This window comes from Polypterus senegalus, chromosome 1 (assembly GCF_016835505.1).
Source record: "Polypterus senegalus isolate Bchr_013 chromosome 1, ASM1683550v1, whole genome shotgun sequence".
NCBI lineage: Eukaryota > Metazoa > Chordata > Cladistia > Polypteriformes > Polypteridae > Polypterus > Polypterus senegalus.
The window spans coordinates 34,203,809-34,228,632 of record NC_053154.1 but is presented as its reverse complement, the minus strand read 5'-3'; the positions used below and the strand labels follow the sequence as shown (position 1 = coordinate 34,228,632).

General features: G+C 40.5%; 1 protein-coding gene across 1 annotated transcript in view; it reads right to left on the bottom strand.

Annotated features, from left to right (window-relative positions):
- LOC120524043 (adenylate cyclase type 2-like) overlaps positions 1 to 24,824 on the bottom strand; it is a 191,248-nt gene that overhangs the window by 126,475 nt on the left and 39,949 nt on the right. The window lies entirely within an intron of this gene.

Here is a 24,824-nt window from a genome sequence, read left to right as displayed (position 1 = left end):
CCAAGCCCCACACCACCCAGCAGCTCCCAAAGACCAGGACAGGATTGCCCTTCCAGAGTAGAATACTCAGGCAATCAAACCCAGGGTAAGTTCCAGCCAGGGCAGCACTGCCACCTTTTGTCCTGGGGTACAAAACGACCACTTATTTGATCATCCCAATTGTCTCCAATCTATGGATCCATCTATTATGGCCTCCTAGTCAGACAGGTAGTCATTGCCATCCCCAGTCGGGATGCTAGTCCATCCAATCTGGCAAATGTTTAGGCCAATATGTCGGTAGATCAAATGGATTTAGCCACGCATAATCAAGAGTAGATAAGAGCTATTTTCTCAGAAACATTAAATGGATGGATGATCAATCAATTGTAAATTTGAACAGAAAAGAGGCAGAGGCTGGCCTTCTATCAACAGTCACCGTGTTCTCCTTTTGATGAATTTGGCTTATGGCTTTAATCCAATAACGTGAGGTCAAGCAGATTGTCAAAATTAAATTGGCCCAGTATGAGTGAGCACATGTGTAGGTCATTGTGTGTCTGAGGCCATGTTCACTTGTGGGGACCTGCCAGGATAGTTTCTTGCCTCTTGTGACCGTGTACTGGATAAAGCAAGTTAGATGGATGTGTAACCCTAATGTCTGATAGCTGGTGTCACTTTGACATTACCGATTAGAATAAAGACACACTCATTTAAATCTTCAAATAGAACCTGGCTGAGCAATTTGGTCCCTGGTATTTTTTAAAGAGAATGATGATTACAAAGAGTGAACATTATCTTAATATTTAATAATAAAGCAGAACAATGCAACAATCTTATTCACAATCATACAGACTAACCATTAAACAAGCAGTCCATTTAGTTCAATGTACTTCTTTTATAAGCAGTTCCACGTCCTTTGTTTTAATTTCCAAGAAGTTGAGGTGAACAGGAGACGTCCATCTCATTATGGTGTATATTCAGAGGTATTGTGGTATTACAAAACACGAGGCGTCAAACAGGCAAGCTTCTCTTCTGTTTGTGTGGTCCAAAACACCTGTTCCTCACTCTTTGTTGCCTCGTTGCATGCATTGAACTCTCAGAGGAAAATTCATTGGTTGTCAGCTCTCAAATCTGCCCCCTGAATAAAAAGAACTTCAGACCTATTTGATTTAATCAGAAGGAGACGCAGACTAGTTGGAGTGAGTCGTGGGGCATGTCACATTAGTCAATGGACTTGACGATAGCATGTCACTGACTGCCTCTGTTTGACGAAGGCTACGACTCCAAATCACAGGAAAAGTCACCTAATGTGACATGGCCCTTAGAGACACTGAGATCACAACACTATCTGTTACCACTCTGGTTATAAGAGACACAAACCCAGGTATCTGTAACACTCCTGTTATTAAGAGTAACCCAATTACAGTACCTGAGGGCAATGGCACTTAAACAAAATGCTAAATGAAAACAATTCACCATCTAAATCTAAAATGAAAATTTACAAAGCAGGCAACAGCGACGGCAATTTAATGGTTACTAGATGGATTCACCTTTACTGGGACTTGGAGAGTCTGTTAAATTAAGCACTAGCTGTTGTAATTCTCCCTGTTAAAAAAGCTCAAACATACAAGTCTCAAAGTTCAAGTGAAACTTAACCAAAATTTTGACCTCTTCCTAAACTAAAAGAGCAGACGTTTGGCCTGCACAGGCCTAACAATGAGGCTAAAGCTTTTAAAGTTCAAAAACCTCAGAACGGAGAAAGAAGAACCATTAAACCTCTGGCTAATAATAACAAAATTAGTGTTACTTTATACTTATACATTTATTATGATGAAACCAAAAGGTGAACCAAAAATTACACAAATCCAGTCCTTAATTACACAAGTCCAAGGCCATCAACTACATCGACTAATAGCTCTTAAACAGCAAAGAGTCGGCCCTCCAGCTGTAGCATCTGAAAGTCCAATGCCCCCTAATTTCAACAGACAGACAATAAGGAATATAATTTACACAACTGATATGACATCTTGAAACCAATTTTACATTATAAAATAACAAGGCAAAAATATTAATACTGAAAAACAGCCACAACTAATTAAAAAAGAAAAACAAAAGACGTAACACAAAAACATAAATCAGTCTCCAGGAGCAGAATCCTGGCACAGCCATACCACTAGCTGAGGCTTTAACATTAGACTTTTGCTTTGGTTCTTAATCTCTGCCTGATCCTGAACTTGGCTCTGTCACTATATAGAAATCTTTGTTTCTATTTTGTGGTTTGACACATTTTATAATTGTGAGAGCAATTTTGTCTCAGACAGACTACTTGGTGATAGCAGGCATGAAACTCAAAAGACAGCTTGAAACCTTACAATTAGGTCTAGGCCCTTAAATTCACTCAGGCCTTGGGCTTACACCTTAATGGTGAGGGAAATCACAAAAAACCATTACCTAAAGTAAATAAAACTATCCATCCAACCAGTTACATTCTACCTACAGGGTTACTGGGGTCTGCTGGAGCCAATCCCAGCCAGCACAGAGCGCAAGGCAGGAAACAAACCCCGGGCAGGGTGCCAGCCCACTGCAGGGTGCACACACACACACACACACACACACACACACACACACACACACACCAGGGACAATTTAGGATCACCAATTCACCTAACCTGCATATCTTTGGACTGTAGGAGGAAACCCACACAGACACGGGGAGAACATGCAAACTCCATGCAGGGAGGACCCAGGAAGCAACCCCGAGTCTCCTAACTGCGAGGCAGCAGCGCTACCCACCGTGCCACCTACTTAAAACTATTGATTATTTAATTAAAAAAATTCAAAAACAAACTAAGGTCTCAAAAAGTAACAAGTATTTCAAAAACTGCAAAAATTCTAATACATGAATGAATTAGAAAAACTTCCTAATGTTTGTGTGAAATTTACCCTTAACAAGTTTCCAACTGTGTCCCTGTGTTCTTGATGAACTCATTTTAAAATACAAGTCTCGATCCACTGTAGTAATTCCCTTCATAATTTTAAACACTTCAAGCATGTCACCTCTTAATCTTCTTTTGCTTAAACTGTAAAGGCTCAGCTCTTTCAATCTTTCCTCATAATTGATCCCCTGTAGCCCTGGAATCAGCCTAGTCGCTCTTCTCTGGACCTTTTCTAGTGCTGCTATGTCCTTTTTGTAGCCTGGAGACCAAAACTGCACAAAGGACTCCAGATGAGGCCTCACCAGTGTGTTATAAAGCTTGAGCAGAACCTCCTGTGACTTGTACTCCACACATCAAGGCGCTGTATAACAAAACATTCTGTTAGCCTTCTTAATGGCTTCTGGACACTGCCAGGAAGTTGATAGTGTAGAACCCACTACGATTCCTAAATCCTTCTCATAAGGTGTACTTTCAATTTTTAGACCTCCGATGTACATTTAAGCCTACTTAATGGCATATAATACTTTACTTTTACTGACATTAAATTTCATTTGCCACAAATCTGCCCATGCCTGTATGCTGTCCAAGTCCCTTTGTAATGAATGACTCAATAGATTCCAGATTATCTGCCAATCTACCTGTCTTGGTATCATCTGCAAATTTAACACTAGAATCCCTGATGCCAATGAAAAAACTTGTAATCCCAGCCCACCTTAAATCCCTTCACACCTCTCCATCAGCATCTTTTGTTTTGTAAATGCGTCAATCAGTGCAAGCAGCAAGCAGCCTGCTCTCCCATCCCCCACCTTGATGGACTCAGCTCTCCCAGCTCAAGCCAAGGCTCCTTATCTGCGTGTGAGATCTGGAGCTGCACGGGGCAAATAATTCAGTTTGATTAATTCATTTGGAATACATGCATTTCATGTGTGTTCCGTGTCTATAAAGGTCTGTGTAAGTGTAGGATGAAAGGAAATGCGAAGCAAGAAATGCTGAACACATACCTAAAGGAGAAACCTTTTTCATGATGTGAAGTGTATAATGTGTGAAGACTTTAGTCCAAATATCAAATAAACACGTGTGCTTTTATTCAAGAATATAACCAAAAAAAAAAAAAGCATTCAATTTACATGCTGCTGTCAATGAGTTAAAAACACAAGCTCAAATGTCAATTGACAGAAAGATCATAAGTATTCTTGAATGGTGCAGAGGTAAGAACCTCTGCTTTATAACCCAAAGGTGCCGGGTTCGAGACCAGGTGTTCCACGTTTTGAGTAGTGTCTGGGAGCCACAGACAGAAAAGAGCTTAAGACAGGAGTGTCTAATGAGAGAGCACACTGCAGACGAGCTGAAGAGGAGTCGCCACACATCTTCATGTGGATGACAGAATGTGCCGCGATAATCAAGTTAAACTGTTGATTTTGAAGCTTTCCCTATGGCCCTAAGTTAAGAAGCTGGTTTAGGTGTGTGCCTCCGTTGAATCAAACAGAAATGCATTCATGCATTTAAGGGGTGAACAGCTAATCCTGTCTGGCGTCTCTGTATCTCTTATCTTGTTGCTCTTTGCAATATTTTAATAATTTAGTTGTCTAACTTCTTAACGTTTCCCACCCTTGATTGCTTATTTTAGTCTTAAGCAGCTGCATTTGCTGTTTTTAATCATTTACGTATTAGCAATAAAATAAAAATGACAAAAGACCCAGCAATTCACCATCTAACTTGTTTCCATTTACACCTTTTTGTATTCACCATACACTACTTAAGAAAACACTTGAAATTGGTGGAAAATTACTCATCAATTTGGATGACATCCTTAGAAAGGAAAAAAATCCTGACATCGCAGTGTTAAATAAGATTTGTTATTGGCACGGATTGTTTTCTAATTAAGCAACTGAATTGGAACAAAAATCTGAAGCCACTGCAGCCTTCCAGGACTGACATTGCACTCCCCTAATTTAAGAGACTCCTGCAGACCCGCACTATTTCTAGCATCCAAGATTCTGGCTAAAATCAATGAAAAACCTTGCAGTTTTTATTAGTTATTTCGTGAACAGATATGTCACGAGTCTTGTTTTTTTTTGCATCTTGTGCTTTGCTCTTTGCCCTCCTAGTTTTCATCTCAGCCCATTTTTCTGACTTTCTTCCTGCCCTCCCAGTGCTTCCTTTCCTGGTGCTTTTTCTTCCTCTCGAGTCCATTGAGAAGAGCATATCCCACACTCAAAACATAATCTTGGACCTTATAAAACAGAATTGATTACAGAATTGATTTAACTCTTTCAGGGCTGATGTCGACTTTTGTCAAAATTCAGGAGTAGAGGACGGTAATCAGCTGTAAACTGCAACGAAACTCACCCTTACGTTTTAGTTTGACTCTCTTTGCTAGAAGGAAAGTTACATAGCTTTGTTGATTGAACCTCGATCCCCTATATGTGCCTGAGTAGCGAAGAGCAAACATCCTCTAAAATGGGGCCAACATCTGGTGAAAGACCAAAGCAAATGCGCAAAGCAAAATACTCTGTGGATGTTTTACTAATTTCGGTGAACAGGACTCTGACTTGTCGGACTCCGAGCTTGATGCAAGTCATCTGGAGATGGATATCAATAACGATAGTGAGGTACCTGCATCATCTGATTGGTCCCCAGCTGATCGTGATGCTGAACACTTTTGTGCAGCTGATGCACCTACAGCAGCGTTTGCCTAATTGCATATTGCGTCACACTGAGACCACTAGCGCCACTCACCTGCTGTGCGAAGACAGCCAGGCAGCTGGCGCACTGTGCACTCCTGCTGACCATCGAGGTGCCCCCACGCAGCCACTTCCGCCAAAGATGCCAAACATGCACCAACAGCAGCCACAGCACATAGCAACTGACGTTTTATGTTGACTTATGTGTGAAACCATTGCTTTGTGTGCTTGTCAGAAAGTGTGAGTTTTTTGGAAAAAATATTCAGCCCTCAAAGAGTTAATTCAGGGTCGGATGAAGAAACAACAAGCAATAATTCATAGGCTCAACTAAATTTTTTTCATATATCTCATGAGATATTATCTCTGGCATTATAAATAAAGAAATTAAATGCAAATTATATTTCACAACATTTTAAAGCCCCAGTAAAAGGGCAATTAAGTGTTGTGGAACAAGGTGAAGATTTCACCTCCTTAGCGTTATGTTTAACACTGAACATTTAACAGCAAGAAAAAAATGTTTAATTGCAACAGAAACATGTAAATACTAAAATGTCAGCATTGATACTGTAGGAATGGTATGTCGGGTGTCCACTGTTGTACAGATTTAGCACACATCTGTCATGTGATATTTTGAAACAGCTGTCATCACACAGCCTGATGCTTTTCATACTTTTCATACATTTTTTCTGTATGTGATCCACATAATCAATGCGCCCCTTGTGTTATTGTAGGCTACCAAAGCGCCAGACTTAGTGACTTCCACATTTCCCCTGAATCGAACATTGTCAGTTGCTGATTTATGAAAAGTGCTTAGGAGGCTAACATCTTTCTTGTACTTCTGATTGAAGTCATTTGCCTTGTTTGCCATGAAGATATGTGAACCGCTGTAAACCTTCACTGAACCAGATTTACCATGCATATCATGGCAGTTTGGTCATACAGTGCCATATTCATCAGTTTCAATATCTGTATCAACGTCTGGTTACCAATTCACAATGTCATCACTATTGCTTGACTCAACTGGCAAATTAGTTTGAGTTTGTTCTAAAACTGGATTTACAGTTTTTCACTTATATGGCATTGTATTCTTTCGGGGGAAGGCTCTGCCTCACTCATGAATATTGATGAGTTACCATAACATACCATAACACATATTCAAATTAATGATTTTTTTGAAGTATGATATTTTAGCTACAAGTATCAGAATACTGTCCTGAGCGTTGTTCAAGCTTAATGCTCCATAACTCATCAAAATCAGTTAATCCAAGCAGTACTCGGAATTAACAATATTTTTATAGAATTTCAGACCTGAGAGATGCTTGGCGTTAACAGCCAGGAGGTTTTTATTAATTCCAAGCCTGAGAGATACTTGGTGTTAACAGTCAGGCTTATGTTTTTATTATGGTGATTTGGGACATCTCTGTGCAGACTGCTGTAAATTACAGAAAATATGGCCAGTTGTTATGAACCTATCACTATAATGCATTCTGCCTCCCTCTGCAAATTAAATTTTTTGAAATCTTGGGGCTTGCCTCTGGTACTACAGAACATTTTATGTCTGGATTTTAAAGACATCTATAAATAAAGCCAATTCATAATAAAAATAAAATAAGATTTAATTCCACAGATGGCAGTCCTATAGGTAGTGGACTCATAGAATTCATTTCACCATCACTTTTGCTTTTTAGTGATTTTTTAATCCTTTATTTAGCATATACAATTTCTTGTGTTAGGAGTTTAGCATTTTTCGCATTCCCCATCTTACTCTCTAGAAAATGTTGAGGGTCAGAACACAGGTTCAGCTATTTGTAGAGGATCCCTGGAGCAATTGCAGGTTAAGGGTCTTGCTGAAGGGCCCAGTGGAGTAGCATTCCTTATGTCACTGCCAGGATTTAAACTGGTAACCTTCGAGTTATCAATCCAGATCCTTTAGCAACAGAGCCAGCACTCCACCCTGCCAGAGAGCCACCATTCAGACCTTAGAGTAACATTTTAAAAGCTTGCATGTAGAAAATAAATATTTTTAAAAATTTTATAGTCCAGTCTGAAAAATTATTCTGGGCTGTCCTGGGCCTACAAAACACAAAACCAAAGGGGACTGGAGAAATAAGAAACAGGCCCTTAGAATAATTATTATCTAAGTTACTTTAACATAAACACACTTTAAGATCACTACAAAGATTTGGAGGATGTTTTCATTGATAAAAAAGGATGAATCTTTATGCATGTGTATCGAATTCTGGGAACTGAATAAAATAACAATTAAGAATAATTATCTTCTCTCATTAATCTCTTTTTTATTGAACCAAAACCACGGATTCAAATGTGCTTACAAAATTAGGCCATAGGAGTGCATACAACCCAATTAAAATAAGGGAATGGGATGAATGGAAAACAGCATTTAATACCACCTTACAGCATTAGGAATATCTTGTAATGTACTATGGGCTTGCAAATGCATTGGCTGTTTCTAAAATATTTGTTAATGATATTTTTAGAGATATTGTGGACTGTTTTCTATTAGTGTATACTGGTGATATTTTGATCTTTTCTAAAGATATGGCTTGTCACATTCTGTATGTGAAGAAGGTCCTTACTAGGCTGTGGGGAAATCATTTATGTGATATTAGAAACATTTGAATTTCAAAGGTCTGTTGTGTTATTTTTAGGGTACCAAATTTCGTACAAAGGTCTTAGTGTGGACCCTTCCAAATTCACATGTTGCAGAACCCCAAATTCTTTGAATCATTTCATCAAGAATTTAATTTCAGTTGTGTCAATTATACATTTAGGTAAAAAAAATAATCGGAGATTTTAAAGGACATCAAAATCACAACAGCTTTTTGTCATCTTAATGACAAATCTTGATGACATTTCACTCCCTTTTGAACTGGTGGTTGATGCTTCAAATGTAGGAGTTTGGGCAAGTTTACTCCAATGTTTCACCTCTGTGCGTTTTATTCTAGAATAGTGTTTCCCAACCTCAGTCCCGGGGGCTCACCGCGGCTGCAGGTTTTTGTTCCAACCAGATTCCTAATCAGTGACAACACCTGATAGCGCTGATCTCATTTAATTAGCTGGTATTATTTTTCTTTTATTCTACATTCAGAAAAATACAGCAGCATTATGTTTACATTTATAAATATTTCTGCTTTTGCTCTAGATTTAAATGCTTAACTCTCTTTTGTTGATTTCATTATATTTTGCCCTGTGCAGTGTTTCCCCTTCATTGTATCTTATTAATGACAATTAAAGCTGAGCAGAGCAGACACCCAGGCAAACAACACTGAATAATCAAAGGCTGTAACTACTTTAGTGTCAGACCCACTAATTAGTAAATAATGGATTAATTAAACAATTAGAACACCTAGAAAAGTAGAATGAAAATCAAGATGAAAATATTGTTAAAAAGATTAATTATTAAGATACATTATTTCCATATAACTACTTGGTACATTTTAATACATATACTGTATTTATATATTTTTACTAAACTTAGTTTTCTAATTTCTATATTGTTCAAAAAACACATCACTTAATTAGCCCAGGAGTCCAATTAAAAACAGAAACTGGTTGGAACAAAATCCTGCAGCCGCAGTGAGCCCCCAGGATCGAGGTTGGGAAACACTGTACTAGAAACTGTTTCTGGCAGAGCAGAATTATGATGTGGGAAACAGAGAACCTCTACCTATAAAACTAACCTTACAGGAATGGCATGAAGGAGTTATTTATCCCTTTGTGATATTTAAAGTACAAAACCACCAAAAAATAAGTATGTCCAAGATTCACTGAAACAATACAACATAAAATGACTTCATCCAGATACATGACATCTTGGTTGATGCCAAACAGAAATACGAAGTACAGAAAATTTTGGATCGCACTTAACATAGCTTTACTGTGTTTTATTTGGTCCAATTATTTGGACCCTGATGGTCGCTCATGGACTTAATGAAATTCATCCCCCTTGTCTTCTCTGGGAATCCTGTGGGGGGTGCTCCGGGAGTATGGGGTACCGGACCCCCTGATAAGAGCTGTTCGGTCTCTGTACAACCGGTGTCAGAGCTTGGTCCGCATTGCCGGCAGTAAGTCAAGCCCATTTCCAGTGAGAGTTGGACTCCGCCAGGGCTGCCCTTTGTCACCGATTCTGTTCATAACTTTTATGGACAGAATTTCTAGGCGCAGCCAGGGTGTTGAAGGGGTCCGGTTTGGTGGACTCAGGATTGGGTCACTGCTTTTTGCAGATGATGTTGTCCTGTTTGCTTCATCAGGCCGTGATCTTCAGCTCTCTCTGGATCGGTTCGCAGCTGAGTGTGAAGCGGCTGGGATGAGAATCAGCACCTCCAAATCCGAGAGCATGGTCCTCAGCCGGAAAAGGGTGGAGTGCCCTCTCAGGGTTGGGGGAGAGATCCTGCCCCAAGTGGAGGAGTGCAAGTATCTCGGGGTCTTGTTCACGAGTGAGGGAAGAATGGATCGTGAGATCGACAGGCGGATCGGTGCGGTGTCCGCAGTGATGCGGGCTCTGCATCGGTCTGTCGTGGTGAAAAAGGAGCTGAGCCGTAAGGCAAAGCTCTCAATTTACCAGTCGATCTACGCTCCTACCCTCACCTATGGTCATGAGCTATGGGTAGTGACAGAAAGAACGAGATTGCGAATACAAGCGGCTGAAATGAGTTTCCTCCGCAGGGTGTCTGAGCTTTCCCTTAAAGATAGGGTGAGAAGCTCAGTCATCCAGGAGGGGCTCAGAGTAGAGCCGCTGCTCCTCCGCATCAAGAGGAGTCAGATGAGGTGGCTCGGGCATCTGATCAGGATGCCTCCTGGACGCCTCCCTGGTGAGGTGTTCCGGGCACGTCCAACTGGGAGGAGGCCCCGGGGAAGACCCAGGACACACTGGAGGGACTATGTCTCCCGGCTGGCCTGGGAACGCCTTGGGATTCTCCCGGAAGAGCTGGAAGAAGTGGCCGGGGAGAGGGAAGTCTGGGCCTCTCTGCTTAAGCTGCTGCCCCCGCGACCCGACCTCGGATAAACGGAAGAGGATGGATGGATGGATGGATGGATGTCTTCTGAGATAATTTCAGTTTCACCTTAGGAGGGCAGCTGTGCTAAGAATTTTAATTGCTGGACTGAAGAACGAATTTGTGTGCATTGGTTAATCAGTTTCTATTATTACTGTTATCTTTTGTTTTCTTTTGTTGACCTCACTGTTTGTTTTGTTGTAGTCAATGACTTTGTTGCAGGTCTTGTGGTTTATGCCAGTCCCACGATATCACTAGCATTCAAGATTCTGGATAAAATCAATAATAAGACACTGTGATTCTTGTTAGTATTTTAGAATAAGGCTATTTAGATAATAAGGAATCGTTGGCAATGTTTCTGTGACTTCAAATTTTGTTTTGCCTTTTGTGTTTTGGTGATTCTCTGTCCTTTTGGTTTTGATCTCAGAATGTTTTTCTGTCTTTTCTTTCATCTTGCTCTCTAAATAATTAATTTCCAATTTCTTTTCCTCTTTATCAAGTACTTCAGGACAAACACCTTCTATGCTTACAACACAAACAATGTGACCTGAAAAACAAAATGGCTACAAAGTTCCTCAGTAAGAAATTACCCAGAAAATGATGCTGTTAAAATAACAAATCAAAATTATAAATAATAACAAGTTGTATTAGACAACATGGGTTGGTTGGCATCCCGGCCAGGATGGATGGTTCCTTTTTAATGGAAGGATGTGGTTGGACAGGCATCCTGACTGGGTTGGTTAGGTGTAACTTTCCTGGTTGGGAAGCCATTATAATAGATAGATAGAGGGAGACTGCTTCCCCAGTACATTTGGTGGCAACATCCCTCAGACGTGCATCCTGTATAGACACCTGCAAGGTATAGTTTTGGTGGGCAGCCCTGTTAGTGTCCTTGAGTACTGCTGCTGGTGGTAGGCTGTCCTGTCACAGGGACCCCAAACTGCTTCCTGGGTGCAGTGTGATAACACCAGAAGTGCTCCAAGGTCTGTTATAAAGAAGGCTACTATGCTGTACCTGGGGAGTTAAAGTCGGGTGGAAGAGAACAATGCTCGCCAGGGAGCAGTGGAGGTGAAGAAAGAGAGAGTGATAGAAAGACAATTGTGTTTTGTCAGTATTTTTGTAAGTATTTTGTATAATAAAACGTATTTGCACCCGAGAGTTGTATCTCTGAGGTTGTATCTGAAGTTTGATGTGCTGCAATACCCCCTAGTGGTCACAACTTCTTTAACAGGTTTGACCACCCTAACCCACTCTAACCTCGGAGTACTGCACCCTCCACTCATCCTTCTGCTGATGCCAGCATAGGAGAGACATCCGCACCCACAATTACAGCAGCCCAGGTGAGCAGAGAGCTGAGGAGACTTTGTGTCAGCAAAGCAGCGGGTCCAGATGGAGTATCGTCACGACTGCTGAAGGCCTGTGCGCTGACGTCACATCTGATAAAGACCATGAAGTGGCTTCTGCTTCACCACCTGAGGCCACAGGTCGGCCACGCTCTTGACCCTCTGCAGTTCGCATACCAGGAGAAGGTGGGAGCGGAGGATGCCATCATCTATATGCTACACCAATTCCTCTCCCACTTGGACAGAGGCAGCGGTGCACTAAGAATTATGTTTCTGGACTTCTCTAGCGCCTTCAACACCATCCAACCTCTGCTCCTTATGCTCCTTAGAGACAAGCTGACAGACATGGGAGTAGATTCATACCTGGTGGCATGGATCATGAACTATCTTACAGACAGACCTCAGTATGTGCATCTCAGGAACTGCAGGTCTGACATTGTGGTCAGCAACACAGGAGCGCTGCAGGGGACTGTACTTTTTCCGGTCCTGTTCAGCCTATATACATCGGACTTCCAACACAACTCGGAGTCCTGCCACGTGCAAAAGTTCGCTGATGACACCGCTATCGTGGGCTGCATCAGGAGTGGGCAGGAGGAGGAGTATAGGAACCTAATCAAGTATTTTGTTAAATGGTGCGACTCAAACCACTTACACCTGAACACCAGCAAAACCAAGGAGCTAGTGTTGGATTTTAGGAGACCCAGGCCCCTCCTGGACCCTGTGATCATCAGAGGTGACTGTCTGCAGTGGGTGCAGACCTATAAATACCTGGGAGTGCAGCTGGATGATAAATTGGACTGAACTGCTAATACTGATGCTCTGTGTAAGAAAGGTCAGAGCCGACTATACTTTCTTAGAAGACTGGCATCCTTCAACATCTGCAATAAGATGCTGCAGATGTTCTATCATACGGTTGTGATAAGTGCCCTCTTCTACGTGGTGGTGTACTGGGGAGGCAGCATAAAGAAGAGGGATGCCTCACACCTGGACAAACTGGTGAGGAAGGCAGGCTCTAATGTAGGGACGGAGCTGGACAGTTTGACATCCGTGGCAGAGTGACGGGCGCTGAGTTCTCCTGTCAATCATGGAGAATCCACTGCATCCACTGAACAGGATCATCTCCAGACAGAGGAGCAGCTTCAGCGACAGACTGCTGTCACCGTCCTGCTCCACTGACAGACTTAATGAGATCGTTCCTCCCCCACACTATGCGACACTTCAATTGCACCTGGGGGGTAAACGTTAACATTATACAAAGTTATTGTCTGTTATACCTACATTTTTATCACTCTTTAATTTAATATTTTGTTTTTTATCAGTATGCTGCTGCTGGAGTATATGAATTTCCCCTTGGGATTAATAAAGTATCTATCTATCTATCTATCTATCTATCTATCTATCTATCTATCTATCTATCTATCTATTATGTAATGGCATAAATTTTAGAGTTGTGTACTCTAACATCTGCAGAGCTCCATTCCAAGCAATTAGTGACTTGCCTTGACAAGAGCAAATAGGTTTGACTTTGTCTTAAGTTGCAGTGGCAGACTCTTTGTGAACCAGTGATCACTCACCAAGAAGTACAGTGTGCACGATGCAGCTACAAGAAATAAGGAACGTGGGTGCTCTGGACCTCACAAATAGAAGAGAGGCTCATCTGTCCAGTGCTGCATGTTTTACATTACAAAGTACATGACAGAAAAATAAATCAGGGGCAGAAATTTGGGCTGAACTTAACATACTTGTAAACCCTTCATACAACACCGGCTCTGTCAGGTAGCACGTGATTGTCCGTCACAAAAAGAAGAGACCTTATGATACTTTGGAAATGTGAAACTGTGAAAATGTGCTGGAAAGTCTTCAAGAAGTCAGGTAATTTGTCATGCCTTGCAATTGCTAATCATGCAATCTGACGAAATCAGCAGCCGCCGTCGTCAAGTTTGACATGCCCTCTGACTGAAATCGTGTAATGTGCCATCATTTTAATTGCCTCAGCCTGCCAAAGTAGAAGCCTTTTAGTCCTCAGATGCACTTGTTGCTCATCTCTGCAGACCTTTTAGCGCTGCTATGTCTGTTTTAATTTCACCACCAAATTATAGCGATGCCTACTAATACTGCAAAGGACAATTTAAGGTCCATACTTTCTTTTTACTCCATTGATACTTTGTGAAAGATGGCTATTTAGCATATTTTCACTTAATGTCAGCCATTGTTTTTGTTATGTGGTAGTGGATACCTTAGGTGGTTAAGGATTTTGCAACGTCAGGTGATGAGTGCCATACTGGATATTGTGGAGTTTGGACAAGACCAGCACTATAACATAAGTAACATGATAATTATATTTGAATACTAACCCTCACCTATTCTGTTTCTGTTCTCGGTACCCAAATGTGGCAATTGGTGCCACGGCCCACCTGCCAAGTTGTTTGCCTGCCTATGGTAAAGTCATCCCTGATGGAGGATCACAGGAATCATGGGAAAGAGGGGTCCTTTCATCGGAGCAACGTTTCAGCCGTGGCATGGCCAAATGGGGAGGCAGCTAGATGGATGAGGTCTCCAGGACTCTAAAAATATCCAAACCTAATTATGTCATATCATCTACTGTTAAACCGTAATTCTAAAATTTTTATTATGCTGTCTTAAGGAATTGTTCTGTTGTGTATATTGTATTGTATTGACCCCCTACTTTTGACACCCACTGCACGCCCAACCTACCTGGAAAGGGGTCTCTCTTTGAACTGCCTTTCCCGAGGTTTCTTCCATTTTCCCTACAAGGTTTTTTGGGAGTTTTTCCTTGTCTTCTCAGAGAGTCAAGGCTGGGGGGCTGTCAAAAGGCAGGGCCTGTTAAAGCCCATTGCAGCACTTCCTGTGTGATTTTGGGCTATACAAAAATAAACTGTATTGTATTGTATTGTATAATGAAGTCCAAGTCAGTGGCAGGGTTCAGCAAATTTCATCTTAAAATCTAAACTGATTCCTGTCTAATCCTGAACAGACTTTAAAATATGACAACAGGGTGGTGCAGTAGCTCAATGGCTCTAAAGAAATGGGAACTATTGCCAGGCCTAACACAGATTTGTTTCTTTAGCAGAAAAATGTCAATAGTTAATGAAGAGGTGGCTCTGAAAGGTCTCAGTGCTGATGGGTGAGCATGCATTAGGTAAATTAGAACCACAGTTTCATTAAAACTGACATGCAGACACTACATACATTCATCTTTCATTTATTCATTTCTGAATTCCAGCACAGGAATGAGCATGGAAGTGGTGTTCAACCAGTTTAGGAGGGCAAGTTCTACTAAAAATGAATTATTAAGGGAGATTACATGGCCAGTGTCAACTGAAATCTCAATCATCTGATGAAATGTCAAGAAGAAAGGAGCCAAGCCATAACAGCCTGAGCAATTACAATACAGCAATGTGAACGGCCCCTGTTTAACAGAGCAATGAGTGACCGGAAAAATAACACAAGCAGAAGCAGGTGGCATCCCCATAAACACACTCACTTGTCTACAGACCTGGCAGACTATCACATGCTGATGCATAAACACAAGCTCTTTTAGTCCGACTGCATGACTTAGACTTAGCATGAATCCAGTGCTTCAGGGAAATAAAACTGCATGAATACTAAGATTTAAAAGTTGTTTCAATGTAAAAGAGAAGCTCAGTTGAGTCAAGTTTATTTACATGTCTATGTAGTACAAGGAATTTGTTATCTGTTTAAGCAGCTTCTGTAAAAGTTCTATCTGTCCATAGAAATAGTATAGTATGCAACAGATAGACAGATAGATATGGAAGGCACTATATAATAGATAGATAGATAGATAGATAGATAGATATGGAAGGCACTATATGATAGATAGATAGATAGATAGATAGATAGATAGATAGATAGATAGACAGATATAGAAGGCACTATATGATAGATCAAGGTAAGGTCGTTACTGATTATGACACTTGAGAGTACCGATGTGTTGTTTACTGATCAGCACGTGTAAGTAGGAATTTCACTGTCTTCTGTACATGTGGCAATATGGACCCTGTGAACCTTTGAGTCTATAAATAAGATTTGTTTGATATACTATATACATTTAATTCAAAAAGTATTCTGACCCCCTCATTTTCTTAACACTTTATTGTGTTGAAGATTTCATTTTAAACAGATAAATTTGCCATTTTTTCCATCAATCTACACTCAATAACCCATAATGACAATGTCAAAATATATTTTCAGAAAAATTTGCAAATTTATGAAAAATGAAAACCTACTGTATAATCTCTCATTTGCAGAGGTATTCAGTACCTTAATTCAGTACTTCATAGTAACCCCTTTGGCAATAATTTCAACTTCTGCTGTTCTTGGGAAGTCCCTACAAGCTTGCCACACCTGGATTTGGACAGTTTATTCTGTTCTTCCTGGGAAGTTCTGTTGGGCTGATGGGAAATGCCGACTTCTGGACCCTCCTGAAGTCTGGGCTGTGGTTGAGCCACTAAAGGACAGTCACAAATGTGTCCTAAAGCCACTCAAGCATTGTCTTGGCTGTGTGCTTCAGGTCATTATGAGGCTAAAAGTTGAACTGTTGCTCCAGTCTGTGGTAGCAGGTTTTCTTCAAGGATTTCTCTGTATTTGTCTGGATTCATCCTTTCCTCAATTCTGATCAATCGTCCTGTCCCTTCCACTGAGACGTACCCCCATAGCATGATGCTACCACCACCATGTTTCAAAGTGGGGAGGGCATTAGGCAGGTGATGAGCACTGCCTGGTCTTTGCCAGACATAATGCTTGGATTTCTGTCCAATTTTTTCCCTTCTGCTCTGAGTCCTTTAACTTGTCATATGCCTTTTACACAAGAGTGGCGTCCATCTAGCCACTGTACTATAATCATCTAATTGATGAAGTGCTGCTGAGATGGTCTTTCTTCTTCCAGGTTCTCCCATTTCAGCAGTGGACTTCTGAGTCTCTGTTAATGTGGCCGCTGGGTTCTTGGTCACCTCCCTGACCAAGGTTCTTCTCATTCAGTTACTCAGTTTGGCAGCAAACTCTACGAAGAGTCCTGGTGGTTTCAAACTTCTTTCATTTCACAATTAGTGAGGCCACTGTGTTCCTGGGAACACTCAAAGCTTTAGAAATCATTTTATAGCCTTGTCCTTATCTGTGCCCCACCACAATTTGATCACAGTGGTCTACAGAGAGTTCCTTGGGTTGCTGTTTGTCCTGACATGCAGTGTGAATGGTGGGACCTCATAAATGCAGCTGTGTGCCTTTCTAAATGATGTACACTCAATAGAGTTTACCACAGGTGGCTCTGGACACATCTCAAGGAGAATTAAAACAAACAGGATGAGCCTGACCACAATTTGGAGTGCCATAGCAAAGGGTCTGAATACTTACATGAATGACAGATTTACACTTTTGAATTTTAATAAATATACAATTTTCTCTGAAAACATGTTTGCACTTTATCATTATCGGTTATTGAATGAAGATTGATGGGCAAAAATGGCAAATCTATCTATTCAAAATGAAATCTTTAACAAAATAAAGTGTGCAAAAGAGTGAAGGGGTTGGAATACTTTCTGAATCCACTGTACACATCTGAGCGTCTACCAAAATGAAACAGCAACACCACATGACACATGTACATTTAGCAATAAAAGCATGAATGCTGTTTGACAGGAAGTGCCAACTGTTGACACACCCTTGAGTTACCAATAATGTCATTAGTACAAATCATGTGACCACAAAAACGTTAGACAAAATCACAAACAGTTCTGCATCATTCATTCAGCATACTCTGAATGTTTTGTTAAACAGTAAATTCCAGTGGCTGACATTCACTGTAGATGTTAAGCAGAGATGTGTGAATGGCTGCTTGCGCTGTGAGAACTTGGGTGAAGCATTTCAAAGATGGTTACATTGACATGCCGAATCAGCCTTATAGTAGCAGAACAACAAAGAAAGAGTTAATGCGCTCAGATAACAGAGGCGTGACACTGACAGAAATAATGGCAGAGCTATTAAGGAGATGTTTGAAAGCTATGGAAATCAGAACATTTGTGCCTTCTGTGTTCAATGTTTACTGACTGAAGACTGCAAACATCAGTGCAAAAATATCTCATCACAACCTATAAGAAACTGAGAAATTAGGATGGCAATTTCTCCCATACCCTCCTTAAAGTCCTGAACTGGCACCCTCCAATCACTAACTTTTTCTGGAGGGCCAAATGCTAGGATGATGCTGCGAGAGCATGGTGACAATCCAGCAGGCTGTATCTCAGGGTCTCCTGGTCCCTGGAATGGAGTTCTCTCCTAAGGGAATGCACAGACTACCAGGATTCTAGGAAAAATGCATCCAACAAAAATAAATGAAGACGTGTACATTAAACTCTTAATTTTAAAAAACAATGGTTACAGTATATACTTGCGTATAAGTCAGGTCTTGAAACCAAAAAAATCGATCATAAAATCAGACCCTGATTTATATGCATGTTAAAAAATGCGACACTTAAATTTTTTTTTTACATCTTCTTGCCTCTTCCAATCTCACATCAGTTTCTCAGACGCATCAAATTTTGTTGCAGTAGCGCAGTTATCAATTTCTTTCACTACTTCAATGATGTTTAATTTAAAACCAGCTTCATATTTTCTTCTGAACGAACACTCCATTGTAGATAAGGGATGCTCTTATGATAAAGGTGCATGAGGGTGTAAGATACAAATAACACAAATCAGTGCAAACGTCTCTTCTGAATAGTTTGGGTATTACCATGTGGTCACGTAGGCACAATACATAGAAAAAAAGGTAGCGTGCTCCATGGTTACTCTCTCAGGTGGATGTTAGTATATCATAATCTATTGGATCAATAGTGTGAGTTTTCCACATTCTACTTATACGATCAACATTCTAAAATGGCAGAAATTATACGGTAAAATCAAGTCCCAACTTATCCGCGGAAGAACTTATTCGTGAGTATATATGGTACTCATTAATTTTGGAGCGACCCTAATTTCACAATATTTCTGTTGTGGTGATTGATTGCCAATGACCCTGAACCATCTGCAGGGAAAGGAGGAGTGAGAAAAGCCATTGGGGAGGATTGCTGAGGTCTGTAATAAAATTGTCCACCGATCTACGGCAGCGTGTGTTGATTATGTCCTGAACAGAAGGCAAATGGGTGCCAGTAATATTCTGTGCCACCTTCACAGGTGCTTTTTACTTTCTCGAACTGTATATGAAGTATAGGGAGAGTATTGTAATCATCCAAAAATTCGATTTCGAGATTTTGATGATTTGTGACGTTTTAGACTTCCCTGAGTCCAAAAATACCATTTCTGGAATTATGTCTGTGTGTCCGCCTGTGTGTGTGTGTGTGTGTATGTAAACACGATAACCTGAGTATGTTTTCACTTAGGTCACCAAAATTTTGCATACAAGCATTAGGTACAAAACGTAGATTTCTATCAACTTTTGGGCCATTTCTGCTAAACGGAAGTGCTACATTACTTTTTATTTATGCAGCTGCATAGTCTGATTTATTCAACTTTACTTTTGTAATAATTATTCAAAATATTATTTTTTAATAACAATAATTCATTATTATTTGATTTGATTTGTTGTTGATGGTTCTTTAATGTACATAATATAAAAATATAATCATTGTCCTGCGGTTTACTCCTCAAATATCCATCCCCATATCTGAGTATACGAGAAAGTCTAAGGGAGACCCCTCCCGATTTTTAAGTTATCTATATATAGTTATCCCTCGCTATATCATGCTTCAAATTTCGCGGCTTCACTCTATCGCGATTTTTTTCTCATACACGCTTACATCACTATGCATTCGCTTTCTGAGAACTTTTATCTAAGCCCTACGATGGCTCCTAAACGTGCTGCTCTTTCTATGCCTTCGGACAATAAAATTAAGCGCCGGAGGAAGATGCTTACTATCCATGAGAAGGTGAAACTCTTGGATATGATTAAAGATGGCAATACCCTACAAAAGCCTCCTCACGCATATGAAAAGACAGCGCCAGCAACTGCCTATCAAGATGTTCTTCAGCCGCGCACCCAGACACCCACTGCCTACTCCTAGTACTCCTTCAGCGGAAGAAGACAACAACGCACCTGCTGAAGATACTGCACCACCTGAAGACTCTCCCTACTGAGGTCGTGCCTTCATAGGTTAGTGGTTGTGTGTAAGAACTGTGTTTGTGTGCAATTAAATGTACAGTACAATAATCTGCTATATAAAATCGTTCAGGATTGTCCTTCCGTCCCGTGCAAAGCGTAGTGGTATTCCGCTTATTACAGACTTACTACTTGTGGCTTGAGGTACAAAGTGACGCGATGTGAGCAGAGTTCTGGTGCTCTCACCGTTCCCTTGCTTTTTCTTGAAAAATAGACAAAATTATGTCTCTGGAAATAATGTTGATGGAGTACAAATGCCTCACCGCGTAGTAATGAGAGATGGGAGATGGTGCTTGCTTATTCTCATCTATAGCTTATTTAGTGCATGAAACTCCATCTTTAGCGGTACAGATTCTGGCTGACATTATACGACTTTGGACAGGCACTTGAGGGGATAAAAAAAAACTTAGGTTTTCGGGAGATGTTATGAATGGGCACTTTGATGTTCTCATTCCCTACACTTACATGCCTGATGTACACATGGAGCGCACAAAAATTGAGGATAAAAGTCGGTCGCCTTAAAAGGCGAGTGCGCTTAGTAATATGATATTTGTAACGTCTAATATGTCTTATTTTCTCTTATTTTGTCTAATATATTGGGTAATACGAGTGTAATGGTGACTAAAGGGTGTTATTTCATGTCTAGAGGGCTCTAATAATGTTAAAAAACGTATTTAGAAGGTCGTAAACAGGTTTTCTATACTCTAACTGCGAAAATATTCAATTTATAAATAAAGAATCCTACTTCGCGAAAATTCATTTATCACGGTAGAGTCTGGAACGGATTAACCGTGATAAACAAGGGTTCACTGTATACAAAATTCTTTTCACGTTTGAAATGGAAATTACGTATGATCAAGCAAAACGGAAATTACGTATGACCACAGAACATATTATAATACAGGAACTAATCACTTCGTCTGTGGACGCCATTTTTATATCGTCTTTACGAATTGTTATTATTTGTGTGAGAGTTATTTTACTGATATTGAAAAGAAGTAAACACAAACATGCCGATCTATCTCATAGAAGTGCGCCCCGGGTCACCCTCTCCCAGCCCTCCTCTCTGGACTCCAGCACTGAGCTGCCCACCGCCAGGCATGTTCTGACAGAAAAGTTTGATTTATTCATCCACATGACTGTTGCAGAAACTGCCACATTATAATTTTTTTTTAATTGGCAGTACTTAATAGTATAAGAGATGAGGAAAACAACTTTGCGTCTTTCTACTTTTTAACTACGCCGAGCTGTAAACAATGTGTAGACGACACTGCCTTCAGCAGCGAGGGGTCGTGAGAACAAAGTGGACGCTGGGAGGCTCGGAATGTCGGGCTGCTCCGCTGGGTCAAAAGCTTCGCAGTTTCAGGCGGTGTCCTCTCTTCTCGCACTGTTTGTGACACTTTGAATCCCCCTCAGCTCCTGGGAGAGTGGAAATCTTTGCGAATAAGTGTAATCGGCGCTATCGAAGCAAAACTCTCTTTGTAAATTGTGCTGCACGACTGCTTACTCTCCCTTAAGGTGAGTTCAGGTCACTAAAACCCTGCAACATTCAAGGTTGCTTTTGTGATGAATTATTTTAAGAAGATGGAGGGTTTACATCTAAGAAGATGTACCGACCTCTTCATGTTAAGTTTTGGACTTGGGAATTGTTTGGACCTTCCGCCTGTTAAGCACAGAAGGGCAGCGTCCACATTTCTCAGAATAATTTTTCTCTTAAATCACAGGTTCTCAGGCAGAAATTTGCAGGATCGCATAGAAAATGTCATTTCTAGACCACAGTGGTCGTGTAGCGCCTTTCACAAGGGATCTGCTACAGAGAGATGATCCAAATACATTTAAAGTGCTGTGAGTGCTACTTACCTGTTGTGTTATAGTGCCTTTAAAATGTACTTTACCTGAAAGCACTCCAGTACTCAGTACTGCTCAATGTATCTTTACATGTTAATGTTTTCCCTTCCACTCAGTGAGTGAAGCTACTGGGTAATCAGGTAGTTATTAATAGAATATTGTGATGTTAAACTCGACAGTTATACAATTTATATTAGCCTTTAGAAGGACTAATGAATGCAAATAAAAATTTCATTTCATGTTGTTTTTCAGGCCTATATACTTCGGGTAGCCCTTCCACTACATTCTATCAATCTGTTTTTCCAATACAAGGTGGGAATCCAGAGATTAGCAATGTATGAGACCCTAGATGGGACATGGCACACCTACTGGGGTCTTGGGGAATGTTGCCTATTAAAACACTGAGGGAAAGGCAGACACCAATCTGAAAGAGGGTGTCAGTCCATTACCTAGCATTCTCACCCACACAGAACTAATTTCTGTGTTGGCATTTCATGTAAACGATATGTCTATGAAATGTGGAGAGAAAGCAGCGTACATAGAAAAAAGCCCACACAAGCATAGCACGAACATGAAAACCCAAAACTGATACTGAACTGACTGGGAACCAAACACAGTTACCTGTGGGTATGAGGAAAACAGTAAAAACGGGCCCAGTGTGCCACCCACAGTCAATTCAGAGTCACCAGGGGCCTTATGTATAAACGGTGTGTACACACAAAAATGTTGCGTGTCCTGTTTCCATGCTCAAATCGCAATGTATAAAACATAAACTTGCTGTAAAGCCACGCACATTTTCATGCTAGCTCAATCCTTGACGTACACAAGTTCTCCGCTTGGTTTTGCAAACTGGCAGCACCCAGCGTCAAAGCAGTGCTTTTGTTCCACTGTGGTTTCACCTTCTTTTTTAGATCCACATCCCTCACGTGGCTTTATCATATACACTGAAATTAACCGCATATTGTTTATTAGTTTAAGGCATCTGATTGTAATTAACCTGTAACATTAGAATGCTGAGTGGGGAATCACAGATCTACAGCAGCTGATCGGAGAGAGTATTATCGGTATACAGCATCAAGCACACGCTGCCTCAGCCATGCCGTCAATTTGAACTGCACCCATACGACAAACGCTTCAGTCTTTCCTGTATGGACCTTGCTGTTCAGAAACAGTTTCATCCCAAGAACTATAAACGGAATCAATCAGTCCATCAAGTGCTCCTTTTAGAACAGTTTGTACTTATAAATAAAATTACCTCATTGTAAATTTGCGATGCAATTATAATATTGCCCAACCTGCGCCACTTTATAAAGCATGTACTGTATTTATATATGATGACAATATCATTTTTAAAATGAAATGCAGCAAAATATGTTTATTTCATTATACATATAAAAAGTTAATATCATTTAAATAATCTATCCTTCTATATAAAAGCGGTCGGGATTGTCCTTCCGTCCCGTGAGTGCTACACAGGCGCGGAGTTTCACACACGCCCCATCCATTTTGCAATGCATGATGGGATTTGTAGTTTCGTTTTTCCAGGTAAAAGATGATATTCTACTCCAGACTGTGCGATATCTTCTTCTTCTTTCTTACTATATAAAAACGGTCAGGATTGTCCGTCCGTCCTGTGAATGGAATGCGTGGCGGTATTCCACTTATCACAGACTTACTACTTGCAGCTTGCGGTACAAAGCGACATGATGTGAGCAGAGTTCTGGTGCTCCCATCGTTCCCTTGCTTTTGTGCGCGATGCACTGGAAAATAGGCAAAATTATGTCTCTGGAAATAATTAATGTTGATGGAGTACAAATGCCTCACCGCGTAGTAAATATCAGGGGGGTTCAAAAGGGCGACCTCAATATAGAAAAAAAGTTAAAATTTCATCACAAAAATAACAGAAACGAGTATTAAAGTAATACCGCTCAAATGCAATATAACCAAATTAATGAGTTTGTATAAAGTATCAAATTGATCTACATATTGAATTGCCTTAAGAAGTGGTCAACTTAAAAGTCGGTCGCCTTAAAAGGCGGGTCAGCCTAGTATTTTTATAATTAAAGATGTGAGGACACAGTGTCACTGGCACTGGCGCCCCCGTTGTTCCTGCCTCGCGCTGCATTCTTGCTGAGACTGGCGCGACACTGGAAGGATAGATGGATAGAATAATTAAACATGTACTACGAAGATATTGCAATGTTCCTTGAAAGTTTTGAAGAATCTGCATTCTAAGCTTACAGATGACTTAACGTCTATTACTGAGCTGACTGTGTGCTGATTGGGTACTTGGAGAAAGAAAAGGTAGGACAGGAATTGGGGGTTAGTACGTTTGAAAGATACAGTACTGCTGCAATAAATTATTTCATCGAAGGTCACGCACGGCACAGCAAGCATCTTGTGAGAGGCAGGAACAATCTCTGGATGGGGCGGCAGCTCATCACTATTACTGCACCACCGTGTTCCCGTGTTCCCATGTTTAATAGCATGCATTAATTCTTATCATCATGAAAATTATATCAATTATACATCTCAGTATTTTAATTATTCAGAGAACTGTAATATCACAAATGTAATGGATTCTGTGTCCTGTCGGAGGAAGAGAAAGGCCGTTTAAGAAGCATGTAGTGATTCACACACATAGAGCACATAGAAGATCAAATACAAAACAAAGGATTTAACGTGCTAGTTTAGTTACAATGGTATTTGAGAAACTAGTAAATTAAACAATTTTAAGATGAAGTTTATAATGTTCTACTTTAATGACAAAATAAACTACGTGATTAAAGTGGAAATTTCGAGATTAAAGTTGACATTTTGTGCTTTTTTCCACT